Consider the following 24,449-nt stretch of genomic DNA (forward strand, 5'->3'; position numbering starts at 1 on the left):
TTTTCTCTTAGCAAACTGTATTTAGTAAACTATGCGATGCTGATGAAGCATTTATTTGAAGAAAATGTTATGATTTGTCTTCCCCTGTGTAAAATTTTGGCGTAGTGACACTTTTGCAAAGCTATACTGAGCTATGCTTATAAAAGCCTCCTGTAATTGATGGTGTTGGGCAACCTTCAATAGGCACCCATCCTACCTTTGATACCCCAAGGATAGTCCTGAATATTTTATACTGTGCAGATGCCCAGGCCTACTAGTTTGTGCCTGCACAGCACTGCATTGATACTAAAGTTAGTTAATTAAGAAAAACAGTGTGAATTAACACAAATGGAGTGCTCTGCTGCCAGGCCTCCTGCATACGCAGTAGTTCAAGAACTCCCACAAAGTACTTTTATATGCAGTATACTTGTGAATGCCTTGGAGGAAGGCACTATGCGCTGAAAAGGAATTACATCTATGGGTATACAACTAGCAGGTCTACAAGTGTGTGGGTGAGAGGGAGAAAATATGTGATAATGTTGGTATCAAAGATTTCAGTAGCAATCCAGTATACGATGACTGCGTTACTCACAATTGGAAGAGATATATGTTGATGGGTAGATGCAGCAAGTGAAAGAGATTGGTATATGTGTAAGCATATATCTGCTTGGGAACAAGATGGAGTGAAGACAAAATGCAGTTAAATCTTAAAGCACTACAAGTTGAGAAGCAACACTGTTCTGTAACTATTTTACCTTGTAGAAATGATCACATACATGGCTTAGCTCATTTTCTGGGAGCATGGAGTTCTTGAAGATTACGATTAATCACCAAATGGGGATTTGCCTTGTCAGGCTTTCAATTGTTTAAGAAAAAAAAAATTACAACTTAATTTTGTATGTGAAAAGAGGAAGTAAATATTTTTTGTGGGGCTTTTTTCCTTTATTTAAATTGTAAATGTAAAATACTTCTTATGGATGTGTTATTTCAGTGTGCTGTGAGCATTTAACAGACATAGTCATTGAGAAATTGTTGAAAAAGCTGTTACCACTTTAATTCCTGGCAGACAGTCTATAATCCAGTTTGTCAAACGAATTTTCTTGATTGCCTTGCAATGTATGCAAAGTACTTTAAAAAAAAAAAAAATCAAAATTACCTCTGAAGAGATTGGGGGGAGGAGAGGGATACAAAAGAAAACAGAGGAAAATTCAGCTTTCTTCTCTTAGTTAAGTACAAAGAAAATGGTACTGTATAAAGGTAGTACAAAAGACATAACAGAAATGTATAATGAGAGCAATCAAGTTCTTCGAAATGCTGCATAGTGGTTGTACTGTAGAAAAAAAAAAACAGTTTACTGATTAAAAAAAAATCAAACATGTACTTGTTTTTATTCAGCACGCTAAACTTAATCTATCAAACAAACTTGCTGTCTGACTTTTACCTGAACTGAGGTATTCAAGAGGTAGGTTCTGTAGGATTTTTGAATGTGGGGTGCTTCCTTTAGTTCGTGGGTGCCCCTCTGCCTGTAAGTCCCCTGCTCAGAGCTGCTGCGAAGATTAGGAATAATTTATTTCACTTCTACTATTGTGGTATTTAATGTGTTTTACAATGCACATAAACAATTGTTATCCTTTTTATAGAATTTTCAGCTTACACTGAATTTGTTAACTACACCACAGCAGGGAAAAATATTTTTTCTATACATTATAATTTTGGGGCTATAACTTCTCTTAAGTCTTTTTGTTGTGTGTGTTTTTTAATCCTAGTTTATATTATTCTTACCAAAATAATGCTTACAGTATTTGTCAGAAATCTGCGGAGGGCAAAGAGCTAAACTCTTACCAAACAGGCAGGGTTTCACACAGAAGTGAGAAAACACTTTGCAAGATCCATGGTATGAATTAAGCTGCTAGTTGATTAGCTTTTGCAGCTATTTTTCCAGCCGCTCAAGAAAAGCCAGTGTGTGTTGCAATAAATCTAGAGATCTTAGAGGCTGATATTCCTGTGTCTTAGCCTCTCAATTTCTAAAATGTCAGTAGTGGTTATAAATCAGAAAATTCTGCTTGGTATTCTGAGCAATGTGCCTTTGAAGCCAGGCTGGAGGGAGCACCATGTTTGTTGCCTTTTGGCTGAAACCCTCAAGAACCATCTGGAGGAAAAGTTCTTCTGTGGGAAAAGACCTTCTCGGGCTGTTGCCAGGAGGTGTCACTACAGCTCAGGAGTAACTGTTTTGTCCCTTGAGAGACACTTTAGTAGTTTCAAGGTCTCATTAGATGTAAGTGCGGGTATCATCAGGTGCAATGATGCGATGCCCTCTATTTATCATTTCTGAAGAAAGAACACTGACATTGTCCAATCTACTATTTAATGTATCGCCAAGTAAAGAGATGATGGTATGTATGCTAAACGTGTTGTCCCTCAAAAATACACTTACTACATTGATACTGAAATATGCATGCAGTGTGATACTGTGTACGTCCTTCCTTTGGGGAATTAGTGCTTACATGGTGTTGTCTGATGCAGTCATTTGTACTCCCTTGGTCCTATTCATCTTTAAGTGTTGTAGGAGAATTTTAGCAGTCACTGATCAAATGTATTACGCTAGGATTAGCATGACAAGATATCTGTTGAAAACCAAGAGAGTAAAAGTGGCCATTGTAAGGAGATGGAGTCATGAGTAGGTTTGGGAATCGTAGCCTTAAACGCTACTGATACCACTCTTTCAAAACAATTTAAATCATTTATTTTAATGCATGAGAAGCTTTTTATTCTCAGTCAGTTTTGCACAGCATATTATATGTATTTTATACAGCCTGCTAATGAGTTGAAGACTTGTTAATTATGCGTGCGTAGAATGGCATAGCTGTTGAATTATGCACATTATTTTTCCTTACAATGAAGTCTTCCTATTAACTGTATCTGTCCTGGCTGAAAATGTACACCTCAGATTACTAACCCATCTTTCGTCATTTAATTGTCATCAATCTTAGGGCTTTGTTTGTGCGAAGAGTGTTTCTGAAAGTTAAAAGAGTAGGCTAGACAATAAAAATACACTCTTTAAAAATAGCCTCTTATGTTACATAAAATAGCTGTTGGGAATTTTATATCCCCTGAAACAAAAGGGGGGAAAAAAAGGCTAATAAAGGAATGTAAAATCTGGAATTGTTTACTTTTTTTTTTTCCCCCCTGTTTGGCTTGTAGTGCATTAGTTTTCCTACTTAATATCTACTTAATATCATCCTCTTGACTTGGGGGAAAAAAAAAATCAGACTGAAATTATATGTTAATTACAACAAAAATTGTATTGTGCCAGATCGCTGTTGTGAGCATTGGAATCTAAGTAGGGGCACATGCACTACTTCCTGAATGTATTACTCTTACAAAGAGTATAAAACATAATGGTAAAGCTGATCAGCTCTTTCTTACCTTGGGTAATTCCAACAAGCTACAAAAATTTGTGATACTAGTTACTAAGCAGTGCGTTTTATATGTAGACTTGGTGTCTAGTATATAATCTAAATCAATATGTGGAAATTTTCAAAATTCTGTCTAAACTGCTTTTCAGTTGAAAACATTGCTTCTTTCAAAACCCAACCAACCAAAAAAAAAAAAAAAAAAAGGCAACAAAATATTCCAGATACTTCCATTTTCAGTTTAGAAAAAATGGCTTGTGTTTTTTTTTCTTCCCTCCCCTTAAGATAGTATTGTCAGAAATGTGGAAGATTTGTGGAAGTGGAATTGGGTAGTGAAAAGTCATTGTGCTAAAGATTTCTGAAACTTGGGGGGGGGTGAGGGGGGGGGAGAGAGAAAGAAAGTAAAGTAGTAGTAGTAGTTGTATTATGCACGGTAATAAAAAGGAACCAGCACTTTATTTAATGTCTTGAGTTTGTTGTCTTTTATTTGTTGCTGTATATTCCACTGTGGATAAAGGAGTTGTATATTACTCAAATAAGCAGCAGAAAACTGTTGGACCATCTTCATCACAGGCTTTGTCTACATAAATCAGTATTACCCACAACAAACAGAAAACATTTGTAATAGTATCACTTGAAAACATGATCAGGAGTTGTTTGTTCACACTCTGAGCTGCATTAATAAACTCAGCACTGGGGGACTTCTATTTTTTTCTCTAGTTATTGGGTGATTTTGTGATCCATAAAGAATTAAAAAAGGAAAAGAAAAAAAAAAAGCACTACCGTGTGGCAGAGCATGTGTATCTTGGATGTGTAGTCCCAGGAAGAGGGACAGGTCCAAAGAAAAATCTTAGTTTGAAAGCACCTTCAGCCTTTTTTGTTGTTTATGCAGAGAATGTTCAAGAGATTTCATTTGTTGATTTTACATCAGCTTGTTTCAAATAAGATGTGAAATGACTATTACACAGGTTACCAGCCTTAAAGGTTTATATGCATCTTTCATCTTAGGTGCTGCTGCAATATAAACACAATAACAATAATCAGCTTAGTTAAGTTCAAGCAGGTGGTCTAAAGGGAAAAGGTACTTTTCCTTCCATCTTCAACAGCTGAACATGTGATTATGTAGGCAGTTAGGGAAATTGCTTAGAGGTGTTTTGAAGTCCTATGTTCTAGGTAACCAGGGTTGGTGCTTTTTGTTGTTGCTGTGGTGTTTTGTTTTTTTCTTTTTTTCCTGTATATTCTTTTAACCTATAGATTTCATAATGTGACATGGACACAAAGGGCTTATTTTTCTTATCTGCTTTGTCGTTTCTTTGTTTTAAATGTCTACTATGGCAAGATTGTGAGTCGAGTTCCTTCCTATCCAGTTGATGAGCTTGCAATTGTTCATTCAAGTTTTAATAACAATGAATTCTAGCTTTTCATCATTCCAGCACTGAGGGGTCTCCAAATCTATGCATGTGTTAGATTTTCTCCTGCTGCCCTTGAAATGCAGTCCCTTTGTGGCTCTGTGACTGCTTGTTCTGTGGCATGACTTGGAGCGTGGTGAACATGGTGGTTATCAGCAGAGCTGAGCTGGTGGCTTTCTGTGGCTGCTTCATGCCATCCCTTGGGTGGGCTGGCTGCTACAGAGCTGATGGGATGCTGAAGGTTAATCAGCTATGTGATGTCTTTGTGGTTGAGACTGAAGATGAGGTCCAAAATAACTTTATTGCATGTTCCTCAGTGACTTGGGATTTGCCCCCTTCATAACAGAAATATTCTGTTTTTCTCAAGTTATTCAATGCCTAAATTAATTTATTACTTTGAAACATATTACGCGCTTTAGTGGTGTTTGTAGTAGTAAACGTATATGCCAAGTTCTTAAATGGATATTGATATTATATAAAACACTTTTCTATACCTTAAAGTAACTGTAAAACCAGAAAGGAAAACAGAGCCATACAACTACTTGTAAAGATTCAGGGGTTGAATTTATTATTTTTTTTAGTATTTCATTATAGGGGTAAATTAACTGTTTGTCAAAATTTGTAGATTAATATCAGTTGTTCATAAACAATTTGGAGAACAATTATACTGTCCTAGAGAAAATTCATGTGACCAAGACGGTGCCTGAGATAAGCAATCATTTCTGTTGTCATTTTAAAATATTTTCTTTTGTGTAGAATTCTCTTGGGTATTTTCAATGACTGGTGTAAAAGTATGATGGTTTTAATTTTGTCAAAAGGTATTATTGAAAATATTTATGACAGCATTATAATATATATGGCTACAGAAGTAAATGTGAATGAAGCACAGTTCAAGAGTTTTGAAATAAAGACAGGAGTTATGGATAACTAGAGATTTATACCCACACAATTTGTTTCTACTTTACGCATCTTTCCTTGCAACAACACTTAGAAGAATATTCAAGTCTGAATATTGAAATTGTCCATGTGTGCCCCACAAAATAAGTTTCAGAGTAGGAACCCAGCAAAAACGAATTAGATGTTATATGAAGGTCCTGGGACAGAGCAACCCTGGTTATCACTGGAAGCTGGAGAGCAGTCCCACACAAAGGGGTCTGGTGGTTTTGGTCATTGGCAAGCTGATCATGAGCCAGCAGTGTGCCCTGGTGGCCAGGAGGGCCATCTGTACCCTGGGGTGCATCAGGCACAGCATTGCTAGTCAGTTGAGGGAAGGGATTGTTCTGCTCTGCTCTGTGCTGGCAAGGCCTCACCTCAAGTACTGTGTGCAGTTTTGAGCACCCCAACATAAGAAGGACATACAACTATTAAAGAACCTCCAAGGGAGGGCTATGGAGATTTTGAAGGGTCTGGAGGGCAAGGTGTATGAGGAATGGATGAACTCCCTTGGTTTGTTCAGCCCAGAGCTGAGCAGGCTGAGGGGAGGCCTCATGGCGGCCTGCAACTTCCTCACGAGGGGAGCGTAGGGGCAGGCACTGAGTTCTACTCTCTGGGGACAGTGACAGAACCCGAGGGAATGGCATGGAGCTGGGACAGGGGAGGGTCAGGCTGGGTGTTAGGGAAAGGCTCTTCACCAAGAGGGTGGTTGGGCACTGTAACAGGCTGCCTGGGGACGCAGTCATGGCACTGAGCCTGCTGGAGTTCCAGAAGCATTTGGACAGCGCTTTCAGACAGATGGTTGGTTGGATTTTGGGGTGGTCCTGTGTGGAGCCAGGGTCTGGACCTGATGATCATTGTGGGTGCCTTCCAACTTGGGACATTCTGTGATTCTGTCTGTCTGAAATCTGAATATGGCAACATTCAGGACAGCGCATTTTCAGACTTTGCCATGACCTTGGTTTAGTTTCTTCTTTCCAGATTGTCCCAATAGAAGTGTCAAGTTGGAGTTACATTGCGGAGGGCACAAATACTTAAGAAATGCAGGGGAATTTTTTTTCCCCATGCTATGCCACAAATAAATTGCAAGCAGAGCAAGCAGGAGACTGATTCCACTTGAACTGTGGATGAAGGGGGGCATTTCATCCTTCTGTCTCTTGTAAATCCAATTTGATTTTTGGAACCGAGATACTATTTAACCACATAAAAATCTGTACCAGGTTCCCTTGTTGCAGTGGGTTTTGCTCATAATGATACAGAGCAGACTGTATACTCTGCCAGAGATTGATCTGCTTAGAATAGAGTGGAAATGTACATTAGTAAGACCATGCAAAGATTTCACACTTCTGCTGCTTCCATAGTGCTTGTGTTTGAAATAAATGACAGACTCCGGGACACACATTCTGCTCTTCATTTGCACTTTCTCTAGGCACCAAGGAAAAGATTCAGAAGCCTAAACATAGACATCTAATGCCATTTTAGATGCATTGTGTACCTGAGACATCTGTCAGGGCTAACAGGTGTGACAGATGACTTAATACCTTCCATAGCAGCAGTTGAAAGCTGTGGTGGGATACCCTCAGGCATCTAAAATAGATGTCTATGTTTAGGCACCTGCATTGCTCCTTAATGGTCTGTTGTAATGAATTAAATAAGGTAAAGATCATTTAAACACTTGTATAGGTACGTTTGTATGTATTTCATAAATTACCTGGGGGTAATCTGGTGGCAAAAGTTGGTTGTACAAGATTTAAGCTACATTTCCTTTTGTATTGGTTTAAGTTGATTTAAAAATTTCTTGTAGCACAACCTGTACGCAAATTTGCACAAGTGAGTTCGGGGCTTAGTTTTTAAAATAATCAGCTGCAACATTCTAGATCCTTCAGTTTTTATTCCAGGAGGGGATTGGGGGATTGGGAGAACTAAAATGTGTGTTATCGCTTATGATATTTAAAACATAATGAACCTCTCTACCACCTCAAAGACTGTGCCCCGGACACACTTGCTTTAGAAGTAATGGCAGCATTTCTCATTTTGAGGCATTCAGTAACCAGGTAATGTAGGTATTTAAATAGATTCAATAAATACTAAATAATGGTGTTCTGGAAGTGGTAGTTACCCATTGAGCTATATGATCAAAAAGAAATTTGGAGTATTGCAGCGTTATATTATGTATTTACGTTCTCCATAGTCAATGTGTAGTTAAACAATAAGGCACAACAGGCATTAATCCCTTTGAAATATACTCCCAGTATCAGAGATATTGTTGGGAATGCAACTGAAGGGTGCGTTACATTGACTACCTGAATGGTACGGTAATCTTCCATAAATTCATTACCTGGGGCGTCTCACTGCTGTTTTGAAATGGTAATTTAAATAAATAAAAATCCTCAAGGAGTTTCTCCTCTATTTCCAGGGGATTTTAACAGAAATTGGACATCACTGGTAGCTAGTAGTAATACTTACATTTATGTGCTGCATTTGAAGATGTTTGCTTCATTCATGTTAAGTCTAACATTATGACATGGTCATAACTACCAGAACGATTAAAACCTCAAAGTACGTGCACAACCATTATCAGTAATCCAAGTAGCTTTTCCTTTATGTGTTATCCATAATATTTTTTCTAACCAAAGGCAGAAATAATTTGTTTTAAAATCAGATAGAGTGGTGGAAACCATAACACAGTAAGAGCCTTTTTTTTTTTTCTTTAGAAAGATGCAAAACAAGTTGCATTAACAGTTGTTTTTTTTAATAGCACTTGACACTTTCCAGCGTGGAACATCTAGTTATTACAAATTATGGGAAGAGCAAACACAAGTAGGAGCAGACTTCTTGTTTCTTTTCTTGTCAAATATGCAATCACAGTACAAGACACTTTCATTTTAAAATATGGAAATGTATATATTCATTGGTTTTAACATCTGTTCTTTTCCAATTGTTTTCTTACCAGCTATTCTTAAATATTTCAGAGAAAACCCAAGGGCTTATTAAAATTTTAGTAAGAAAGTTTTTTTTTGTTGTGTTTTTTTCAGGGCACACAAGATGTTACCTCTAAAGAAATATTAGTGAATTACTTCTTTCCTTTGACTGTAATGATTTTATAATTATACTTTGTCATAAGGGAAATCTACACAGGTTCGTTGTTTTTCATCTTTTCTGGGTAAAGGTTAATCTTGCCCTGGAATGTGGACAGATGGGAATAACTATTGTAAGCATTAGTCATGATGATTTATGTGCAAAAATTAGGGTTTTTTGTTTTTTTTTAGCTTGATCTTTTTTTTAAAAAAAAAAAAAAGAAGAAAAAAGCATGCATCCCACAAGATTTTGGTCCCTCTCTGTATAGATAAATCTGAGAATGATGACAAAGAATACTCTGAGCCAGAAATGATGATTGCAAGATTTATTTTCTTGTGGGGTAATATCTTCACAGGTATGGACTTGGGAAGAGATTCATTGTTGTTAGAATGATCAGGACAACTGGGATCTTTTTGTCATCTTTATTGTGGGGTATTGTCTGTTTCCTAGCACTGTTTGGAGTATCTCTACTAATTTATTCTCTGCACACAAGTATGAAATACAGATAAAGCCTTTGGTTTCTTCAGCATAGTACTATTTCTGCTATTTTGGCTTCTAGCACTAAAAGTCTTAATTTTTGTTCTACAATTGAGTTGTGCATAGAGTATTTTTGTGGTAGGCAATGGGAGAGGGTCCCCTTGTGGAAATGACTTGATGTCTGTTGTGAGCTGTGTGCAATCCTACAAATCCAAAAGTTATTTCTAGTTCTGTATCTGTACCCCAGGGCTCCAGCATCTCATAGTACATTGAAGAACAACAACAAAATTCTAACCTGCTATAGTGTGACTCTTGTAAGAAAGACACTAATTTTCAGGTCAAATTTAATAGCAAACAGAAACATCTAAAATTTGCAGTATTGCATAATGAATCGCTAATCCATAATAATAGGAACAAAATGTATTCCTCAGTCTTTTCAGTAAGCAGCTGACAGAAGTGTAAGGATTTCTATATCATCCTTAAATTTATTTATTTAAGCTCAACTAGAAAGCAGATAATGTATTGCTGTCAACTTATTTAAATATCTAATCCTCTCCAAATCCTACTAAGTTCTTGGCTGAAAGTTTCTCTTGTAGCAAACTCTACAAGTTAGTCATGCACTGTGTAAAAATGCTGTCTTTCCTCAATTTGTGTTTTTGCCTACCAATTTTGTTGGTTCTATTTATTCTGTGAGAAATGGCAATTAGAAATGTCTGACTTAACCACTCTGTACAATTTACTGTTCTACATAGCCTTATTACATCCAATCTTCTGTATTCTTCTCTTACGGAGCCTAGATATTCCTTGTCTTTAGATCCTTCTTCTGTACCTCTAATCATTTCCATTGCCCATCCCTGTTTGATCTCCTCCCTGTTTTCTGGTGTTGACTTTGTATAATTGCATTATTGTATTTTCAGTGTTCATTTATAGCAATACTGTGTTTTGTCTTTTTTTTTTTTGTTTTTGGATGTTGCTGGGCTGGGCAAAGATTTGTAATTCCTTGTCTTCCTCACGGATGCCCAGAGCTTTTTCCCTACATGTTTGCAGTCGAGGCTCAAACCATATGTGTAAGTCTGCCTATGCAGGAGATGATTCTAGCAAATGGCAGTAAACCTGCTTTAAAAACTATTTTTGAAACCATCTGTAGCAAGCTCTGTGTCCTCTCAGATCTTCATTGCTCCTTTCCTCTTCTGATTTGAGCCTGGACTAGTTAGCTCTAGTGCAGAGGGAAGGAGCTAATTACTGATTCTTGGTCCTGAGGGGTGTCACTGGCAAGTCCGTCCAAGTGTGGCATGGCAAGTGCAGGTAAACTGGTACACTGCCTTGCTGCTGTCAAGAAAAATTTTGCTGTCTGGCTTCTCTTACCTCCTCCTCATAAACCTACTGTGAGCTGTCTCAAGGATTTAAATGCCTAGAAAACTGGCATGTGCTGGAGATAATAATAATAATAAATTATTAAAAAAAAAATAGATTTAGTGCTCTGAAGTAGCTCACTGAAGGGGTCAAGCCAGGGTTAAGGGATTAATAGCCCTGTTTGTATTAGCTAGTTGTTAGAGGTTGTTTGTACTGTTCACCTGCACACCAAGAATAGTCTGTATTATTCTTTCTAGAGTTCATTGCCTTGTGTTGGAGTACATTAATTTGCTATACTCGTTAGTGTTACAATTTTTACCATATCTTCTTTAGGGGCAGGATGATTCATTAGCCACTCTGCCTTCATCTGTTTTTGCCTTGGTAACCAGACCCTGGGCCTATATGGCAAGGGAAGAACCTTGTGGCACATTTACAGAGGGTCTGGGTAACAAACCAAACTGGGTTAGTTACAGGCTTGGATGGTCACTTAAAATCTACATGTTTTCCTCCACTGACTCAGTTCAATGGTGGGTTGATGGTTTTGTTTGTTTGTTTGTTGAGGTTTTGTTTTTTCTTTACTCCTTCCAGAACAAGAATGTAACGTTGTTTGGTCCTGCTCCTTGGGTGTAGTTTAGGCCTTTCAAATCCTCTCAGAGCTGCTTAAGTACCATGGTTAATATTTGTAAAACTTAAAATACTCAAACATCTCTCAGGATGAGAGAAGTCAGGTAAGTGGCAGAACTTTGTCAGAGACACTGCCTAAGACCTCATTAAAGGCTGCAGAAACTCTTTGAGAGGGTAAACAGTCAAATGAGTCTTACGTCAACCTTGAAACCCACATTTCAGTAAAACAAAAGTGTTTTTTTGTAGCCCATGTGTGAAGTGAGTTCAAAATAATTACAGAAAAGCCACTGTAGCATATATATTGATGCATGTCAAATTAATCCTTTAAACTTGATTGAGGGCTATTAAATTGTTCTGCACTTTCCAAATTGGATATTTCTTTGGGGGGGAAGGAACATAAAGGACTGAAACTTACTGAATGTAATTAGCCATAACTTGCAGTGCTATTTATTTGCTTTTCTTCAGCCAGCTCTAATTCACTTACTGCACACCTGATGATATTACAGATGCTAAAGAAGTTTATGAGGAATTCATATATTGTTGAGTGCTTGAGTGCTAAAAATTTCTGAAGCGTTTAAAGAAGAGGAAATGTAAGAGGAAAAAATAATCTTAGGAATCTACAAATAGGTGGCTACAGGCATCCTACACAATCAGTCTTATAATGTTTTGAAGTTGTTTACCTGTAGAATGAAAAACTTGGCACATTTTCCCAGAGACTTGAGAATTTAAGAAATAACTCTTCCTATGGCGTGGTGCTGCCCTCTTTAAAAGGGTGCTAGACACTATACAGTATTTCTTCTATAAATGTAAAATCATTAACTGTTGGATATTCATATTTTGACAGTCATACTGTTCAGAAATTTCTTTATATTAACTGTGTTTAAGTGTAGAAACAAACAAGAAATCTGAATAATTATAAATATGCTGAAGGTGTTCTTGAGTTTGTCATTGCAGTATTGAATTGGATGATGGACAAAAACACTTTCAGCCTTTGAGTGCGAATCTTCTGTATTGCAAGTAGGTCTGTCAGAACTGTCTTGTTTTGTATATGTATGCATACACTGTACAGTCGCATGGAGAAAAGGATGAAAGTCTTATTTAGGCACTGAATGAATTCCCACTGCTTCCATACAGCAAGAGTGGATGCTTAAGGGTGGTTAAAAAAAAAAAAAAAGGAACCATAAGTGGAGTAGGGGGAATAAACACTATCTTCTTCTAATCTAGTGCACAGAACTGACCTTTCTCATGACTATTTAACTCCCCACAGGAATGGCTTATTTGGTCTGCAGGGCCTATGTAACCCATACTCTGGTAATCCTGGGTGAAAATACAAACAGGCTACTCCATGGACTACTTAGAAATGTGAGAATAATTTTTGCATGGGCAACTCTTGAATATTTTATTAGGCTTCCATAGTAGTTATTGATCTGCTAAAGAACTAATAAAAGAATTTAGATCCTAGACTAAAATATGGAAACTGTAGTCATATACTCTTATATAATCAATAGCTGCCTTTTAACATTTCCTCCTTTGCTGAAAGCAAGTGTGCAGTATATGACAGTTCTAACTCCTCTGCTTAGAGATTACATTTAGTACAAGCTAGTAGGTAAGTACATTCATAGATGAGGAAGGGAGCTGAATACAAAGAGGTTACACGTATATTATAGGCCAGTGGTTATCTGTGCAAAGCACAGTGTAGCACCTAGACTCTTGCACACTTCATATCCTCCTTAGGAGTATATTACACAATAAACCTTTAGGTAATGCCTGAAGACTGTAGGCCAAAGTCATTGTTGACATAAGCAGGTACAATTCCACTGACATATCCATTGTGATCTGTAGCTTCAAGGCTTCATATCAGCACTAAAAGGAGCTAACAAAGGCAGATGAGCAGAAAGCAGGATGGCAGAAGAAATTGATTTTTGACAAGTGAAAAACTGCTCATATTGGAAGAACTTCATGTACATATTGCTTCTTTCTCTTCAGCCTCATGTACAGCAATGTTCCACCATCAACTTTTCTTCAGGTGATAAATCATTTTGGCACCTCATCCACTTACTGACTTCTGGTGTCTGTGGAATAAGGTAGCAGAATCTGTCCCTGGTAAACCCAATTATATCTCTCTCTGACTGTAAGAAATTATCTCTTTGTCTCAAGAAAGATTGCCTGTGTCTGAGGCAACCCTGTGAAGCCACAGGAAAAAAAAAAAGGAAGGAAAAAAATTTGCATGCAGAAACATAATGCTGCTGTTTCAAAGAATTTGCTCATCTGCCTAAGAAGGAAGAGGCCATGGCGAGTCTCAGTCCCTCTCATCCTCCTTGTTCTCACAATAACTTGGAAACATCCAGATATTTTCAGAAACCCTTGACCAAATATGTCCCATTCTAAGGAAACGTTCAGCAAACATGAATTTCAGGAAACAGCGGATCTTAGCAAAAGCATTTTGTGTGCCACAAGTAACTTTGTATTTACTGAGTAAGTCCTATGCTAGTTTGTTCTAGCCTGCTATAAAAATCTGTGGTGAGGTATTACCTTTGTTAAGGAGAATGGCAAAACTGACTTCAATTGGGTCACTTTTCACATTGATTCTCAAAGATGCCAGAAAGGGAGAAAAAGAATTTCCAGGAAAAAAAAAGTTCATACTCAAAGCCACTACTGAACTTGGAGCTGATGGTGATTCAGTCTTGGTGTTTTAACAGTTGCTAGAGTTCTTTGATGCACTTTCCTCTGTGCTTTCTAGAGAATTCTTTTGGAATTGAAGGAATTGTGCCCACTCGCATGTTGTGTTCATGGATTGAAATTAAAGTTGAGTTAAAATACAGCTGCACAGTTCAAAACATAGTATCTTAAATTATTTGAATACATATTTACTTTTTTCTTTTTAATTCAAGAGGTAGTTTTATTTTCTTATACCTCCAATATCTGGCAGTTGTCCTCATGCTCCCACTGTCAATCACTTGCATAATCTTTGGTCTGCCATTGGAGGAGCAAATTGTTGCATTCAAGGGACAAAATGAAATTTTGTCAGTTTTCACATTAGGTGTAAGTAAAAAGGAATATTTTGCTAAGCAGAGCTACTAATAGGAGCTATATTAATAATGCAAGATAATTTTACAGCATGACCGTGCAACCAGAACAAGCCTTTGAAAAGGTCCAAACTTATGACTGTGACTGAATAAACCCATTAATTCCTTAGGCATTTTCATTCTGATTGCCTGGAATGAGAATGGAAATATGCTACCCTTTATTATAGGGAAGGAAGAGGTACTGTATGCAGAATACCACAGCACATATGTGGTTGCCTATAAAAATGTATGCAGACTGGGAACACCATATTTTTAGATCAGAAAATAGCATTTACTCTGGGATGAGTTTTTTGCTTACAGAACTTCCCTTCCTGATGTTGTTTCAGGTGTATCATGTTGAAAATGTTTAACAAATTAGAGCAAATAATTATAAATGAAGAAACATATACCATCTTGCTGCTTTCTGAAGTGCAACGGGGAAAAAACTGCTGAAGCATTACATCTTTTGTTCTACTATTGATCAAACTTACTCTTGCATGTTTTTAAATGTACTGTTGGAGGTGTTATTAGCAAATATATTTGTATATTCTTAAGAAGTGCTGTTGTGAGATGTTAAAAAGTCTTTTTTAAACTCTTTGCAGAGAAGTTCTTTGGTCTTCATTGGCATTAGGCAGTAGACCAAAAAGGATAAGTATTGCTTGTAAAAATAAATAAATAAATAAAAAGATAAATCACTGGGGCTGGATCTTCTAGGAAAGAGTACCGGTGGATAAAGGAACTTGTAGCTGGTTCCCTGATCCTTCAGTGTTCATCTCTGACCTGCTTTAACTGAACCAATGTCTTAAATGACTTAAAATCTGTGTGTAATTGGGGTATGTGTTGCTATTTTCTATTTGCAGCTATCTCTTCACAGTGTAATGAGGAGAAAAAAAAATGGTAAAATAGTCCAGCTCTTTATTGCTGCTTATAGCAATTTTACAATCATGGGAATTTGTCACTTGATCTCCCCTGCCACACTGAAACTGCAGTATGTGACAGAAGAAGCTGCGCGAATACTTGGTAGACGTGAATAAATTCGATATGGCAAGGAAATACAAGAAAAGAAAATAGAGAGCAAGAATGATTATTTTAAGGGGAGAAATGTGGTATGGGGAAACAAAGGAGACATGAAAAGAATAAAGTTTACCACTGAGGAAGAGAAAATAAGGTGATAATGGGAAGAGATAAAGTTTTAGAAGAGATGGAGAAAGAATTCTACATTGAAACCTGTAAAGGAAGGCAATAAAAAAACTAGAGAAATTGAAAGAGGATGGTCACTTCAGTTTCTTAAACTAATAATTTCAACATCTTCCTTTAAAGCTTCCTTTTAATGTCAAGGAAACTAAATAAGAGAATATATCAAAAAGACTTACTGTGAAAGCGGCTGACAAAAATCAGGAAATTTGGAGTTAATGTTAACACTATCTCTACTAGCTATTGTACTGCTTTGTTATTGGGGGTGGCTTGCACTTGTTGTCCTAATCTTTAATACAAGATGTATTGTGCTTCCTATCGGAAATAGGCCATAGTACCCAAATTGTTACACCAATTACTTCTCTTATCATTCCCTGTTTAGACTTTGCTTCAGGTGCTTTTAAATGAAAATTTCTGAAATCTTGAAATTAAGCCTTTAGTTATTAGACATGATCCTTCAGACCTTGCATAGGGAGTAACTCCTTTCCATTCTCTGTTTGATAGACACTTCCTTGCATAAATAATAGAATGGCACTGAATGAATTCACATTGGCTTTTGCCTCAGGGAGAACAACAAGATTGGTAGATGACTCTGAGTATGATCCTTTGTCTATTGACATTATTTTTAAACTTTTCTTCCTCAGGCTCTGGCACTGTGTATTAAATAAATGATAAACATTATACCTAACAAAGAGCTTGAGAACTGTTTGAGCTACAGAGGGTGCTTCCCAGGTCATTGAGATGTTTGTGTGTGAACTATTTATTGGGGGAGAGGAAAGGAGGGGTATGTTATCCTGTCCCCAGTTTTCTCAAACAACTGGTACTCACCTGTGGAGATGGGTAGTGTCTAGCAGCATTGTTAACTCGTGTGTTTAAAAAAAAAAACAAAAAACACTGTTATAAATCAATAATTACATTGTCTGAACCATTCAGCTTGTGGCTTGATCCAAAAATGAGAGAAACTGCTGTTTTTCCAAGTAGCTGTACTTTAAGCTAGTCCTTTCAGTCCTGACACAGCAATTTATCCTGGCAAAGCATGAGAGGAGTGATAGTGGTAGAACTGCTACTTGCTTCCCTGATAAACCTGATACACTAAACAATGAAAAAGTCTCTGAAGGCCATTTTTACTTCCTAATTTCAATCAACAGAAATCAGATAGTCAGGGATACAGCCACTCTTTAAAAAAAAAAAAAAAGTGATTCCAGTTTAAACTAACAAGGATATTATCTGTATGCAGGATACGGGTGTCCTTATTTTTCTTTGGATGCCAAACCAATTAATATAATTTGCTCACCTGCTGTTTTTAGAGCAAAAGAAAAGCCTCAGATGAAATGGTGATAACTGTGTTGTCCTTATTCTGAAACTGATCTATTAAACTGAAGCTGTGAGAGATGGCCCATCAGGAAGGTCACTTGGAGAAGGGAAGTGCATTGACTGGTTCAGGATGATGCTACTGGGAGAAGCAGCAATGAAGACAGAGCCATTTAGCAGAGCTGTAATGACTTCTGGGTCCAAGAGGACTGGTTACTCTAAAGACTATGCCTTCAGTGGTTTATTTTTCTGCTGTAAATATTTGTTACTCTTGTATTTTGTTTATTGTTTCTAAAAGTAGTGAGCTTTTGTAACATAAGCACCATCCCCCCTCTGACAGCCCAAAAAAAGAGACAGTGAGTGAAAGGGAAGTGTCAGGAGAAACTCAGCATGCCTGTGATGTGACACGTTGTCTAATATATTGCCATGTTATTCCTGCACAAGTTTGCTAATTAGTCATTAAACTAAAGTTATCCCTATGATCTTGTCCAAAATGTCACATGAATAACATCTGTTTGGAACTGACAAACTAAGATGATGGCTTTTTTTTTCAAGCTGTCTGCATAATGTTGTGATATTTTATGTGGTGCCTTTCAGTCTATGTGCAGAGTAAGCACACTTTTTAGCAAGTTACATGATCTGGATTTTAAGGGGTGGGGAGGAGCTGACTTAATCGCTAGAATGACAGACCCACATGTAGCTAGGGTTGCTGTGTGGCCACATCCTTCGGGTGCTGCTACAGACCTTGTTGGACTGTGTGCAAGCCTGGTATGGGCAAGTGACTGGGGCAATATTCTGGGTAAAAAATATCCTGTGTATGCTTAGGTTAGAAAGAAATGGCATACACTTCTCCCTCTCTCCTGCTGTATCCTTCAAAACTTATTACATTATTTTAAACAGTACTGTAAACAAGTACTGCTTATGAGGAAAGGGGACATATGTACCAGCCTCATGACCTTGCTGCAGAGAGACTTGGGCTGTGTAGAGATTCAGTAGCAAATGCATAGTGTCTACACATAATGGAATTTCTTTCTGTTTTTAGTACTATTTTTAACTGAATTAATAGCTAGTTAACTGGCTACAAGCTACAAATGTTTGTAGTCTGCCCTAGGGGACTGGCATTTGTGCACTTTTTTTCTGTGATCAAGTACATTTGAAGTTCCTGTCTCCTAGTGCAAAGTTCAGCTGTTCACTCAGTTGTGCCTTTACAGTGTTAGGTTGGGTAGCTACAATTTACGGGTTAAGTATGGAATAACTATTATCTTATGTTTTAAAGGGGGTAGGGGGGTGGGGAACTACCCCCCAGCTGTCATCAGTTGAGGTAATTTGATAATTTCTGATTGGGGTTTCATACTGCATAACAGCAAGCACTTATTGTATGTATATCTGCTATTTCTTTTTTTAAAAGAAAGTTTGTAAAGTACTACGTGGCACAGAAAAGAACCATACACTTATTTGAGGACTGGAGAAAATATCTGCAGTGAGAGATTTGACGAGCCAAGCCAGCATATATTATCAAAAGCAGCTTAGGACGTAACTTAATTAACAGGTCTAAATTAGTCATAGTCAGGAAAACAGTATACGGAAAAGGTACCTTAGCTCAATGAGAAAGGACAGAAAAAATCACATCTGAAACAAGTCTTAAAAAAAAAGTGATAATGATTAACTATGGAAGCAAGGTATTAATAGATGCAGTGAACCTTGTATGCTGTGATGACTTCAATTTGGAAGCTTACACTTGAAAGTTCCCAAAGTTTTTAAGTGAGTAGACTATCGTTAATACTTTTTATTTCTCAGGGAATACTGAAGGGATGTTATAATTAAAAAGAAAACTCTAAGCCTTGTAGGGTATCTAAGGATCTAAGGATCACTTTGTCATGGCCTTGTAGAGCACAGCAGAAGACCCATTATGTTACTCAAAATAAGATTTAGTTTAATCAGCAACTATTTTGGTTGTTAGACTTAAATTAAATGAAGGTCAGATTTAAATAGATAGTGGTCTTTCTGACTTTAAACATCTGTAAGACAAGTATAAGTAGTACTTCTCTTAAATCAAAAGAGACATGAGAATATGGAAGTTCTAAAACTGAAGAAGATATAAGTGGAATGACTATAAAGTATTTAACGTTCCCTTGGCCGTAGTTACTCAAGCAACTGAGAAATATATCACTATCAGTGAGGAGCTCTCACAGCTGTAGGACCTGTTTGGCTGTGAACTTGAAGCAGATCATCGCAGGGCAAAGATGGAAAAATCAGTCATCATCAAAAAGACATGGCAGTGATTAGGTTAAGTGGGAAGTGTTCACATGAATGAAATTTTTAGCAGTAATATTTTTATGAAGGTGATTCCACAAAACTTGGAGGAGAAAAATAAAATTTCTCTTCCTCTGTCATTGGGAAGAAACCAGCCATTAATGTCTCAAGTCTATCTGAGCACCTGTCAGTCAAGTAAAATTCAGTCTACAGACAAAAAGCATTTCAACTGAGTCCATGTTGCTGAGTTTGCAATATTGTTGGTACTGTTAGTTTTGACAGCTTGCTTGGGCAGGCAGTAGCTTACCAGTTTTCTGCTTTCTTGCCTTGTTCTTCTTACCAGTATCTCATTGGTATATGGCTATGTTAGTATTCCCTCCATTTTATCTCCTGAAATAGCTGTTAGTTGCTGGTACGCCCACCATGAATCATTGGCAATGCTGATATTCCTGCTGGCCTTTGGCATCTTGCACACGGTATCTTTCATTCTGTGGTTATGCCATGCTGGTCAAATGCCTCATCCCCCGCTCTTTGCTTGTAGGAAAGCTTTGGTCCAGCAATTCTGCTCATAAAAGAAAAACTTTGGTAGCTGATTTCTTTTTTTAATTTTTGTTTTTTTTTCAGAGAGCCTCTCTGGTCATCTTATTTCTCTAAGAAAAATGAAACTGAAATTTTGAAACTTGAAATTTTTTCAATGCATCTCATTCTTTCATTTTTGCTGACCTATATTCAGGTGAGATACTAGCGTATTCAATGAAATTGACCAAAAGGAAAAAGCTGAAGACAGCTGTAATTCACATTTTAAGACAAGTTGGATCGTAAAAACTGCTTTTTTGATTGATTATCTGTTGTAGTAGGCTGTGTCTTATAAAGATTTTGAGATCTGCTGTTGTAGAAAAAATTGAGCATTTAATGTGTTATCGTGTATGGTAATGCCAGTCAGTACCTCTTAGCACTCTCTAGACTGGAAATGGAGTGCCTGGTAGGTAGACTTTAGGCACTACCTCTGCTCTTTTGGAGTTTCAGCATCATCTTCAATGAGAGCAGGATTAGGCCCTTTGTGCACAGTTGTTTTACTATTTTTCAAAAGGTTTAAGTAGTCATTTGGGCATCTGGCTCCAGAAAATGGTTGTGGAATGAGAAGCTTGCAATGCATCTGCAGTATTTCTTTCAAAGGCAGAGTCAATTTATCATTGTGATGTACCATGCTCTTTATACAATTACTTTGGGGCCTCAACCAACAGCTATTAAATATGTGGAAAAATTCCCATTGACTTTAATTAGGGCTGGCTTAGTTGCACACTGAAGACTTAATTGCTGTCTGAAGTGAAAATGTAACGGTGAGAGGTATTTATAACTACCAGAGATAAACTGATACTATTGGACTGATTTTACTTGTATGTAAGTAGGAAGTACAATTGTCCAAATAATTCTTCTTACTGATTTTTATTACCTGCAGGTTGCTAATAAATAAAATAAACTCACATTTAAACTGTTGAGTATGCTATGACTGTACTTAAGTATGCAAAAGTATAGGATTGCATGACTAAAGCAAAAAAAAAAAAAAAAGGCAAAATATTTTTTGCAGCAGTGTTATTAATGAATAAATTCAGAGAAGGAGTAGATCCACTAGGAAGAGGAATGATGCAAAGTAAATGTGCAAGTCCAAATTTTAGATTGTTGGATGGAAACAACAAATATGAAAAATTGTCATTAAAAAAATGTTGCAAAACTTGTATTTGACTTGGTTTAGGAAATGTTTTTGGTTGGTAATAAAGGTCAGATTTTATCCTGTGAGTCCAGAAGAGGAGAGATTTTTGATGCTGGTGGTTGAAAGGATCTGAAGCAGGGTAGATTTTTTTGTGATTGGTGCAGGTCTGTTAACTTCTCCCCCACGTGCAGAGGTAACTATTCAGAGAGAAAATATGGAAGAAATAAGAAGTCCAGAGGCTGAGGTGTGGCGTTCTCATGAAAATACTGAAGGAAAGTTAGAGAACTAGAGAGAGAATCAGAAGACAGAGCCAAGGAAGGCAAAGATACTGAGAAATGCACAATCAGCAGCTTTATGCCAGGTCTTAGGGTGAAACAGGAGGCTGGTTATTGATAGTTCCTAGTTTTCATTGCTACAGAGTATGTTTGTACTGCAAGGGAAAGCTGGGTATATTAGAAGAGAGCAGTATTGATATGAGCTATTGGGAAAAATGGTATGGGGATGGCAGCGAAATCAATGAAATAAGGTTTTGAGAAAGGGTTACTGAAGCAAATAATGGATAAAATATGAAAAGTGATGAAAACCTTGCATCTTGAAAAGATGAAAAACTTTCTTGTTGAAAAATGATATTATATTTTGCATATATTCTCTGGAGAAATCATTAGGTGTGCAAACAAGAGGGAGAAAAAGTTTCAAAAGAAAAAAGACAAAAATAGCATAAAGAAGTCTAGGACTACAAACATAGCATTTTGCCGGGGCAGAAAAGTAGAGCTAGGAAGGTGTCAGAGCTGAAGGGGAAAAACATTTATAGAAAAAGATGTCAACTTGGTCAGTTCTCTCCTGCCAGGAGTGCCCACAGCAACACATAATAGTAGAGAAAGACGATGTAGTGGATGAACTGGACCTGTAGGTTGGCAAACCAGGCATTGCCTTATATGCAAAGAGAGAGTGGTAGTTAAGAGAACAGCCTGGAGAAAATCGAAGTTCACAGAAATAGATCTGGAAGAAAGAGGGAAAGAAAATTTTTAGAGCAGAAGATAAGTCAGCATTGTGCATAAACTGTAAGCCATCGCACAGGTGTATGAGAGGTGAGTGGGAAACGTTTTGGATATTAATTCGGTACTTCTGTCAGAGCACTTCTAATGTGGGTATATGTTGCATGTTAACACACACAAAATAGAGAATATGAAGTGTAAAATCAGAGGCACTTTTATGGGACCAAAATGTAGTTGTGTATTATAGTGAAGGTGTATTTATTTAGTACCTATTGGCTATATAAAATTGCTTTTAGACTGTTTTTATGATTCTTCATAAAACAAAGACTTATTAAATTTACTTGGCAGCTGTGGGGTAAGGCAAAAATGAAATAAGCTGTGCTTGATTTTTGTTGTGGGTTGGTTTTCTTGTGTTTTTTTTTCTTTTTTTCCTCTCTAAAGCAGCCTTTGGCAATTCTCCATCTTTTATTTCAAGCAGATGAGACTCAGAAACAGTAATTATGTTTAACATCTTTGGAAACTTTTGATCATATTTGGCTATCATGAATTGTAGTAGGAAGTGTCCTGGAGGCCAGATTGTGACCTAATTCAATGCAGGTTTAGGAAATGAGACCTGCTGTCTGGATTGGATGTGGCTGCAGTGGTAATTAAGGCACTGAGAGGTGGCACAGTTTCTCTTTTATTGTGTGACATGGAGAGTGTGCCATACTGAGGAGTGATAATGAGAAGGTAACTGTACCAACTGAATTACTGCTGTTGAGCCTTGCAAAAATAATAGAATCCTAAATAATAATTAGGTTGTTGAACTGTCACTGTTTGGATCCTGCACAGGGATTTTAAATGCGAATGGCTGCATTGACAGGACAAAGAAACATATATTTTTTAATTGATAGATCTCAGAATGTTTTTATTCAGCCTCAAGAGTGTCTCATCCAACTTCCCCTTTTCCTCCTTTCTCCCATTTAAGTCATTCCAGTTTCTTTTTCTTTACTCAAAACTGTTAGCAAGACTATAAACTGTAGTTTTTGTACAGGGAACATGCCACTATTTTTGATGTTGGGGAAAAAAAATTTGATTTCCTTTCATTTGTTTCAGTGGTTTCTTAATTCCGTTCAGCTTAATTTGCTGACAGTAGCTTTGCTCTCACTGCTCTTGAAAGCAATATAACATTTCAGTTAAACTTTTCCATGCTGATGACTGTAGTTGCTGTTGTTTGCCTCAATCCAGAGATGTGGGAGCTGATGCCTGCAGCCATCTGGGGGGCAGCATCACTGTGGTAAAGCTGCAGGCAGCCTCCTCCAGCCACACCTGCATGTATCATTGCATTTTCCCTTTCCTTTTCCTCTCTTTTTGCTTCTGAAGACCACATCTTCTGTTGCCTTGTCACTTGCAATAATTTCTTGTATTGTGAATTTTTGGACTATGATTATTTTTTTCCTCAAGGCTGTTCATTTGTCCTACTGTAGTAGGCTAGTAAACATATCGTCTGGCTGTCAATTCTAGGCACTGTTTTCTAGAGTAATGACCAGAATATATACTCTAACATCTAACATTACTTTACAAGTGTTGGAGGATCTTTTGGTGATTTTTTTTTTAGGACAAACTAGTCATTTCTGCCTATCTAATGAAGAAGATGAGATTTGAAGAGCTTTTCTTCAGTTGCTGTGACTGATAAAGCAGTATCAAATTGATATTCTACAATTTCCAAAAGGTGTAGTATTCAATAAAATATATATATATATATTTTAAGTTCATATATTAATTTGCCTTCCTTCATATTAAAATGGAAAAAATAAGGGGAGACCTTATAGCAGCCTTGCAGTACTTACAGGGGGCCTACAGGAAAGATGGGAAGAGACTCTTTGTCAGGAATCGTAGTTATAGAACTAGGGGTAATGGTTTTGAACTGACAGAGGATAGATTTTGATTAGACATTAGGAAAAAATTCTTTACTCTGAGGGTGATGAGGCACTGGCAGAGGTTGCCCAGAGAAGCTGTAGATGCCCCATACTTCTCAGTATTTGAGGACGGGTACAATGGGGCTTTGGGCAGTTTGATCCAGTAGAAGGTGTCCCTGCCCATCGCAGGGATTTTAACTAGATGATTTTTAAGGTCCCTTCCAACCCAAACCATTCTGTGATTCTATGAATATAAATAGGGACTGGTGTTTTCAGAGGAACAAATGTAGTCAAAGTATGCATTAAAGAGGAATTATTTGGAACAAGATGCCTGATGGGTACTTTTCAGCATTGATACCCATGTAAAATTTTGTTGTTGTTGTTGTTTGTTTGTTTTCTGTAGAGGTTTGGATTCCTTATTGTACCTTGAATGTTGAAGCATTTCCCATCCTCAGTAAACTTTATTCCGGGGCTATGACTTACCTTTGTGGCAAATTTTGACTATTTCAGCATACCTTAATTTTGGATACCTATGAGGTATTCCTGAAAATTTCAATTTCAGTCTCTTATTGCAGTCTTAGCTTAAACCTCAGGTAAGTTAAGCATTTTTCTGTTATTTCATTTATGATTTGTACCTTCTGAGACAAAACAAACATTTCATTTGTGTGATATTTTTTTCTGACTGTATACAAGACTCAGATTTTTGTACCATGCTTACCTGCTCCTGCCTGAGTTGAAGTCTACATATGGTAGTAC

The 24,449-nt window shown here is 37.2% G+C and overlaps 2 protein-coding genes across 2 annotated transcripts in view; both read left to right on the forward strand.

Annotated features, from left to right (window-relative positions):
• LOC310904863 (uncharacterized protein) overlaps window positions 1-24,449 on the forward strand; it is a 499,219-nt gene that overhangs the window by 467,294 nt on the left and 7,476 nt on the right. The window contains exons 11-12 of the mRNA XM_083850107.1: window positions 23,393-23,506; window positions 24,097-24,286. The gene's annotated coding sequence lies outside the window, so the exon portion shown is untranslated. The remainder of the gene's footprint in view (window positions 1-23,392; window positions 23,507-24,096; window positions 24,287-24,449) is intronic.
• The window catches only part of LOC310904784 (uncharacterized protein), a gene marked incomplete at its 5' end in the record, with an annotated part of 195,057 nt that overhangs the window by 7,230 nt on the left and 163,378 nt on the right, over window positions 1-24,449 (forward strand). The gene's annotated exons all lie outside the window — the stretch shown is intronic.

The sequence above is a fragment of the Anser anser genome (assembly GCF_964211835.1).
Source record: "Anser anser genome assembly, chromosome: 10".
Lineage (NCBI taxonomy): Eukaryota > Metazoa > Chordata > Aves > Anseriformes > Anatidae > Anser > Anser anser.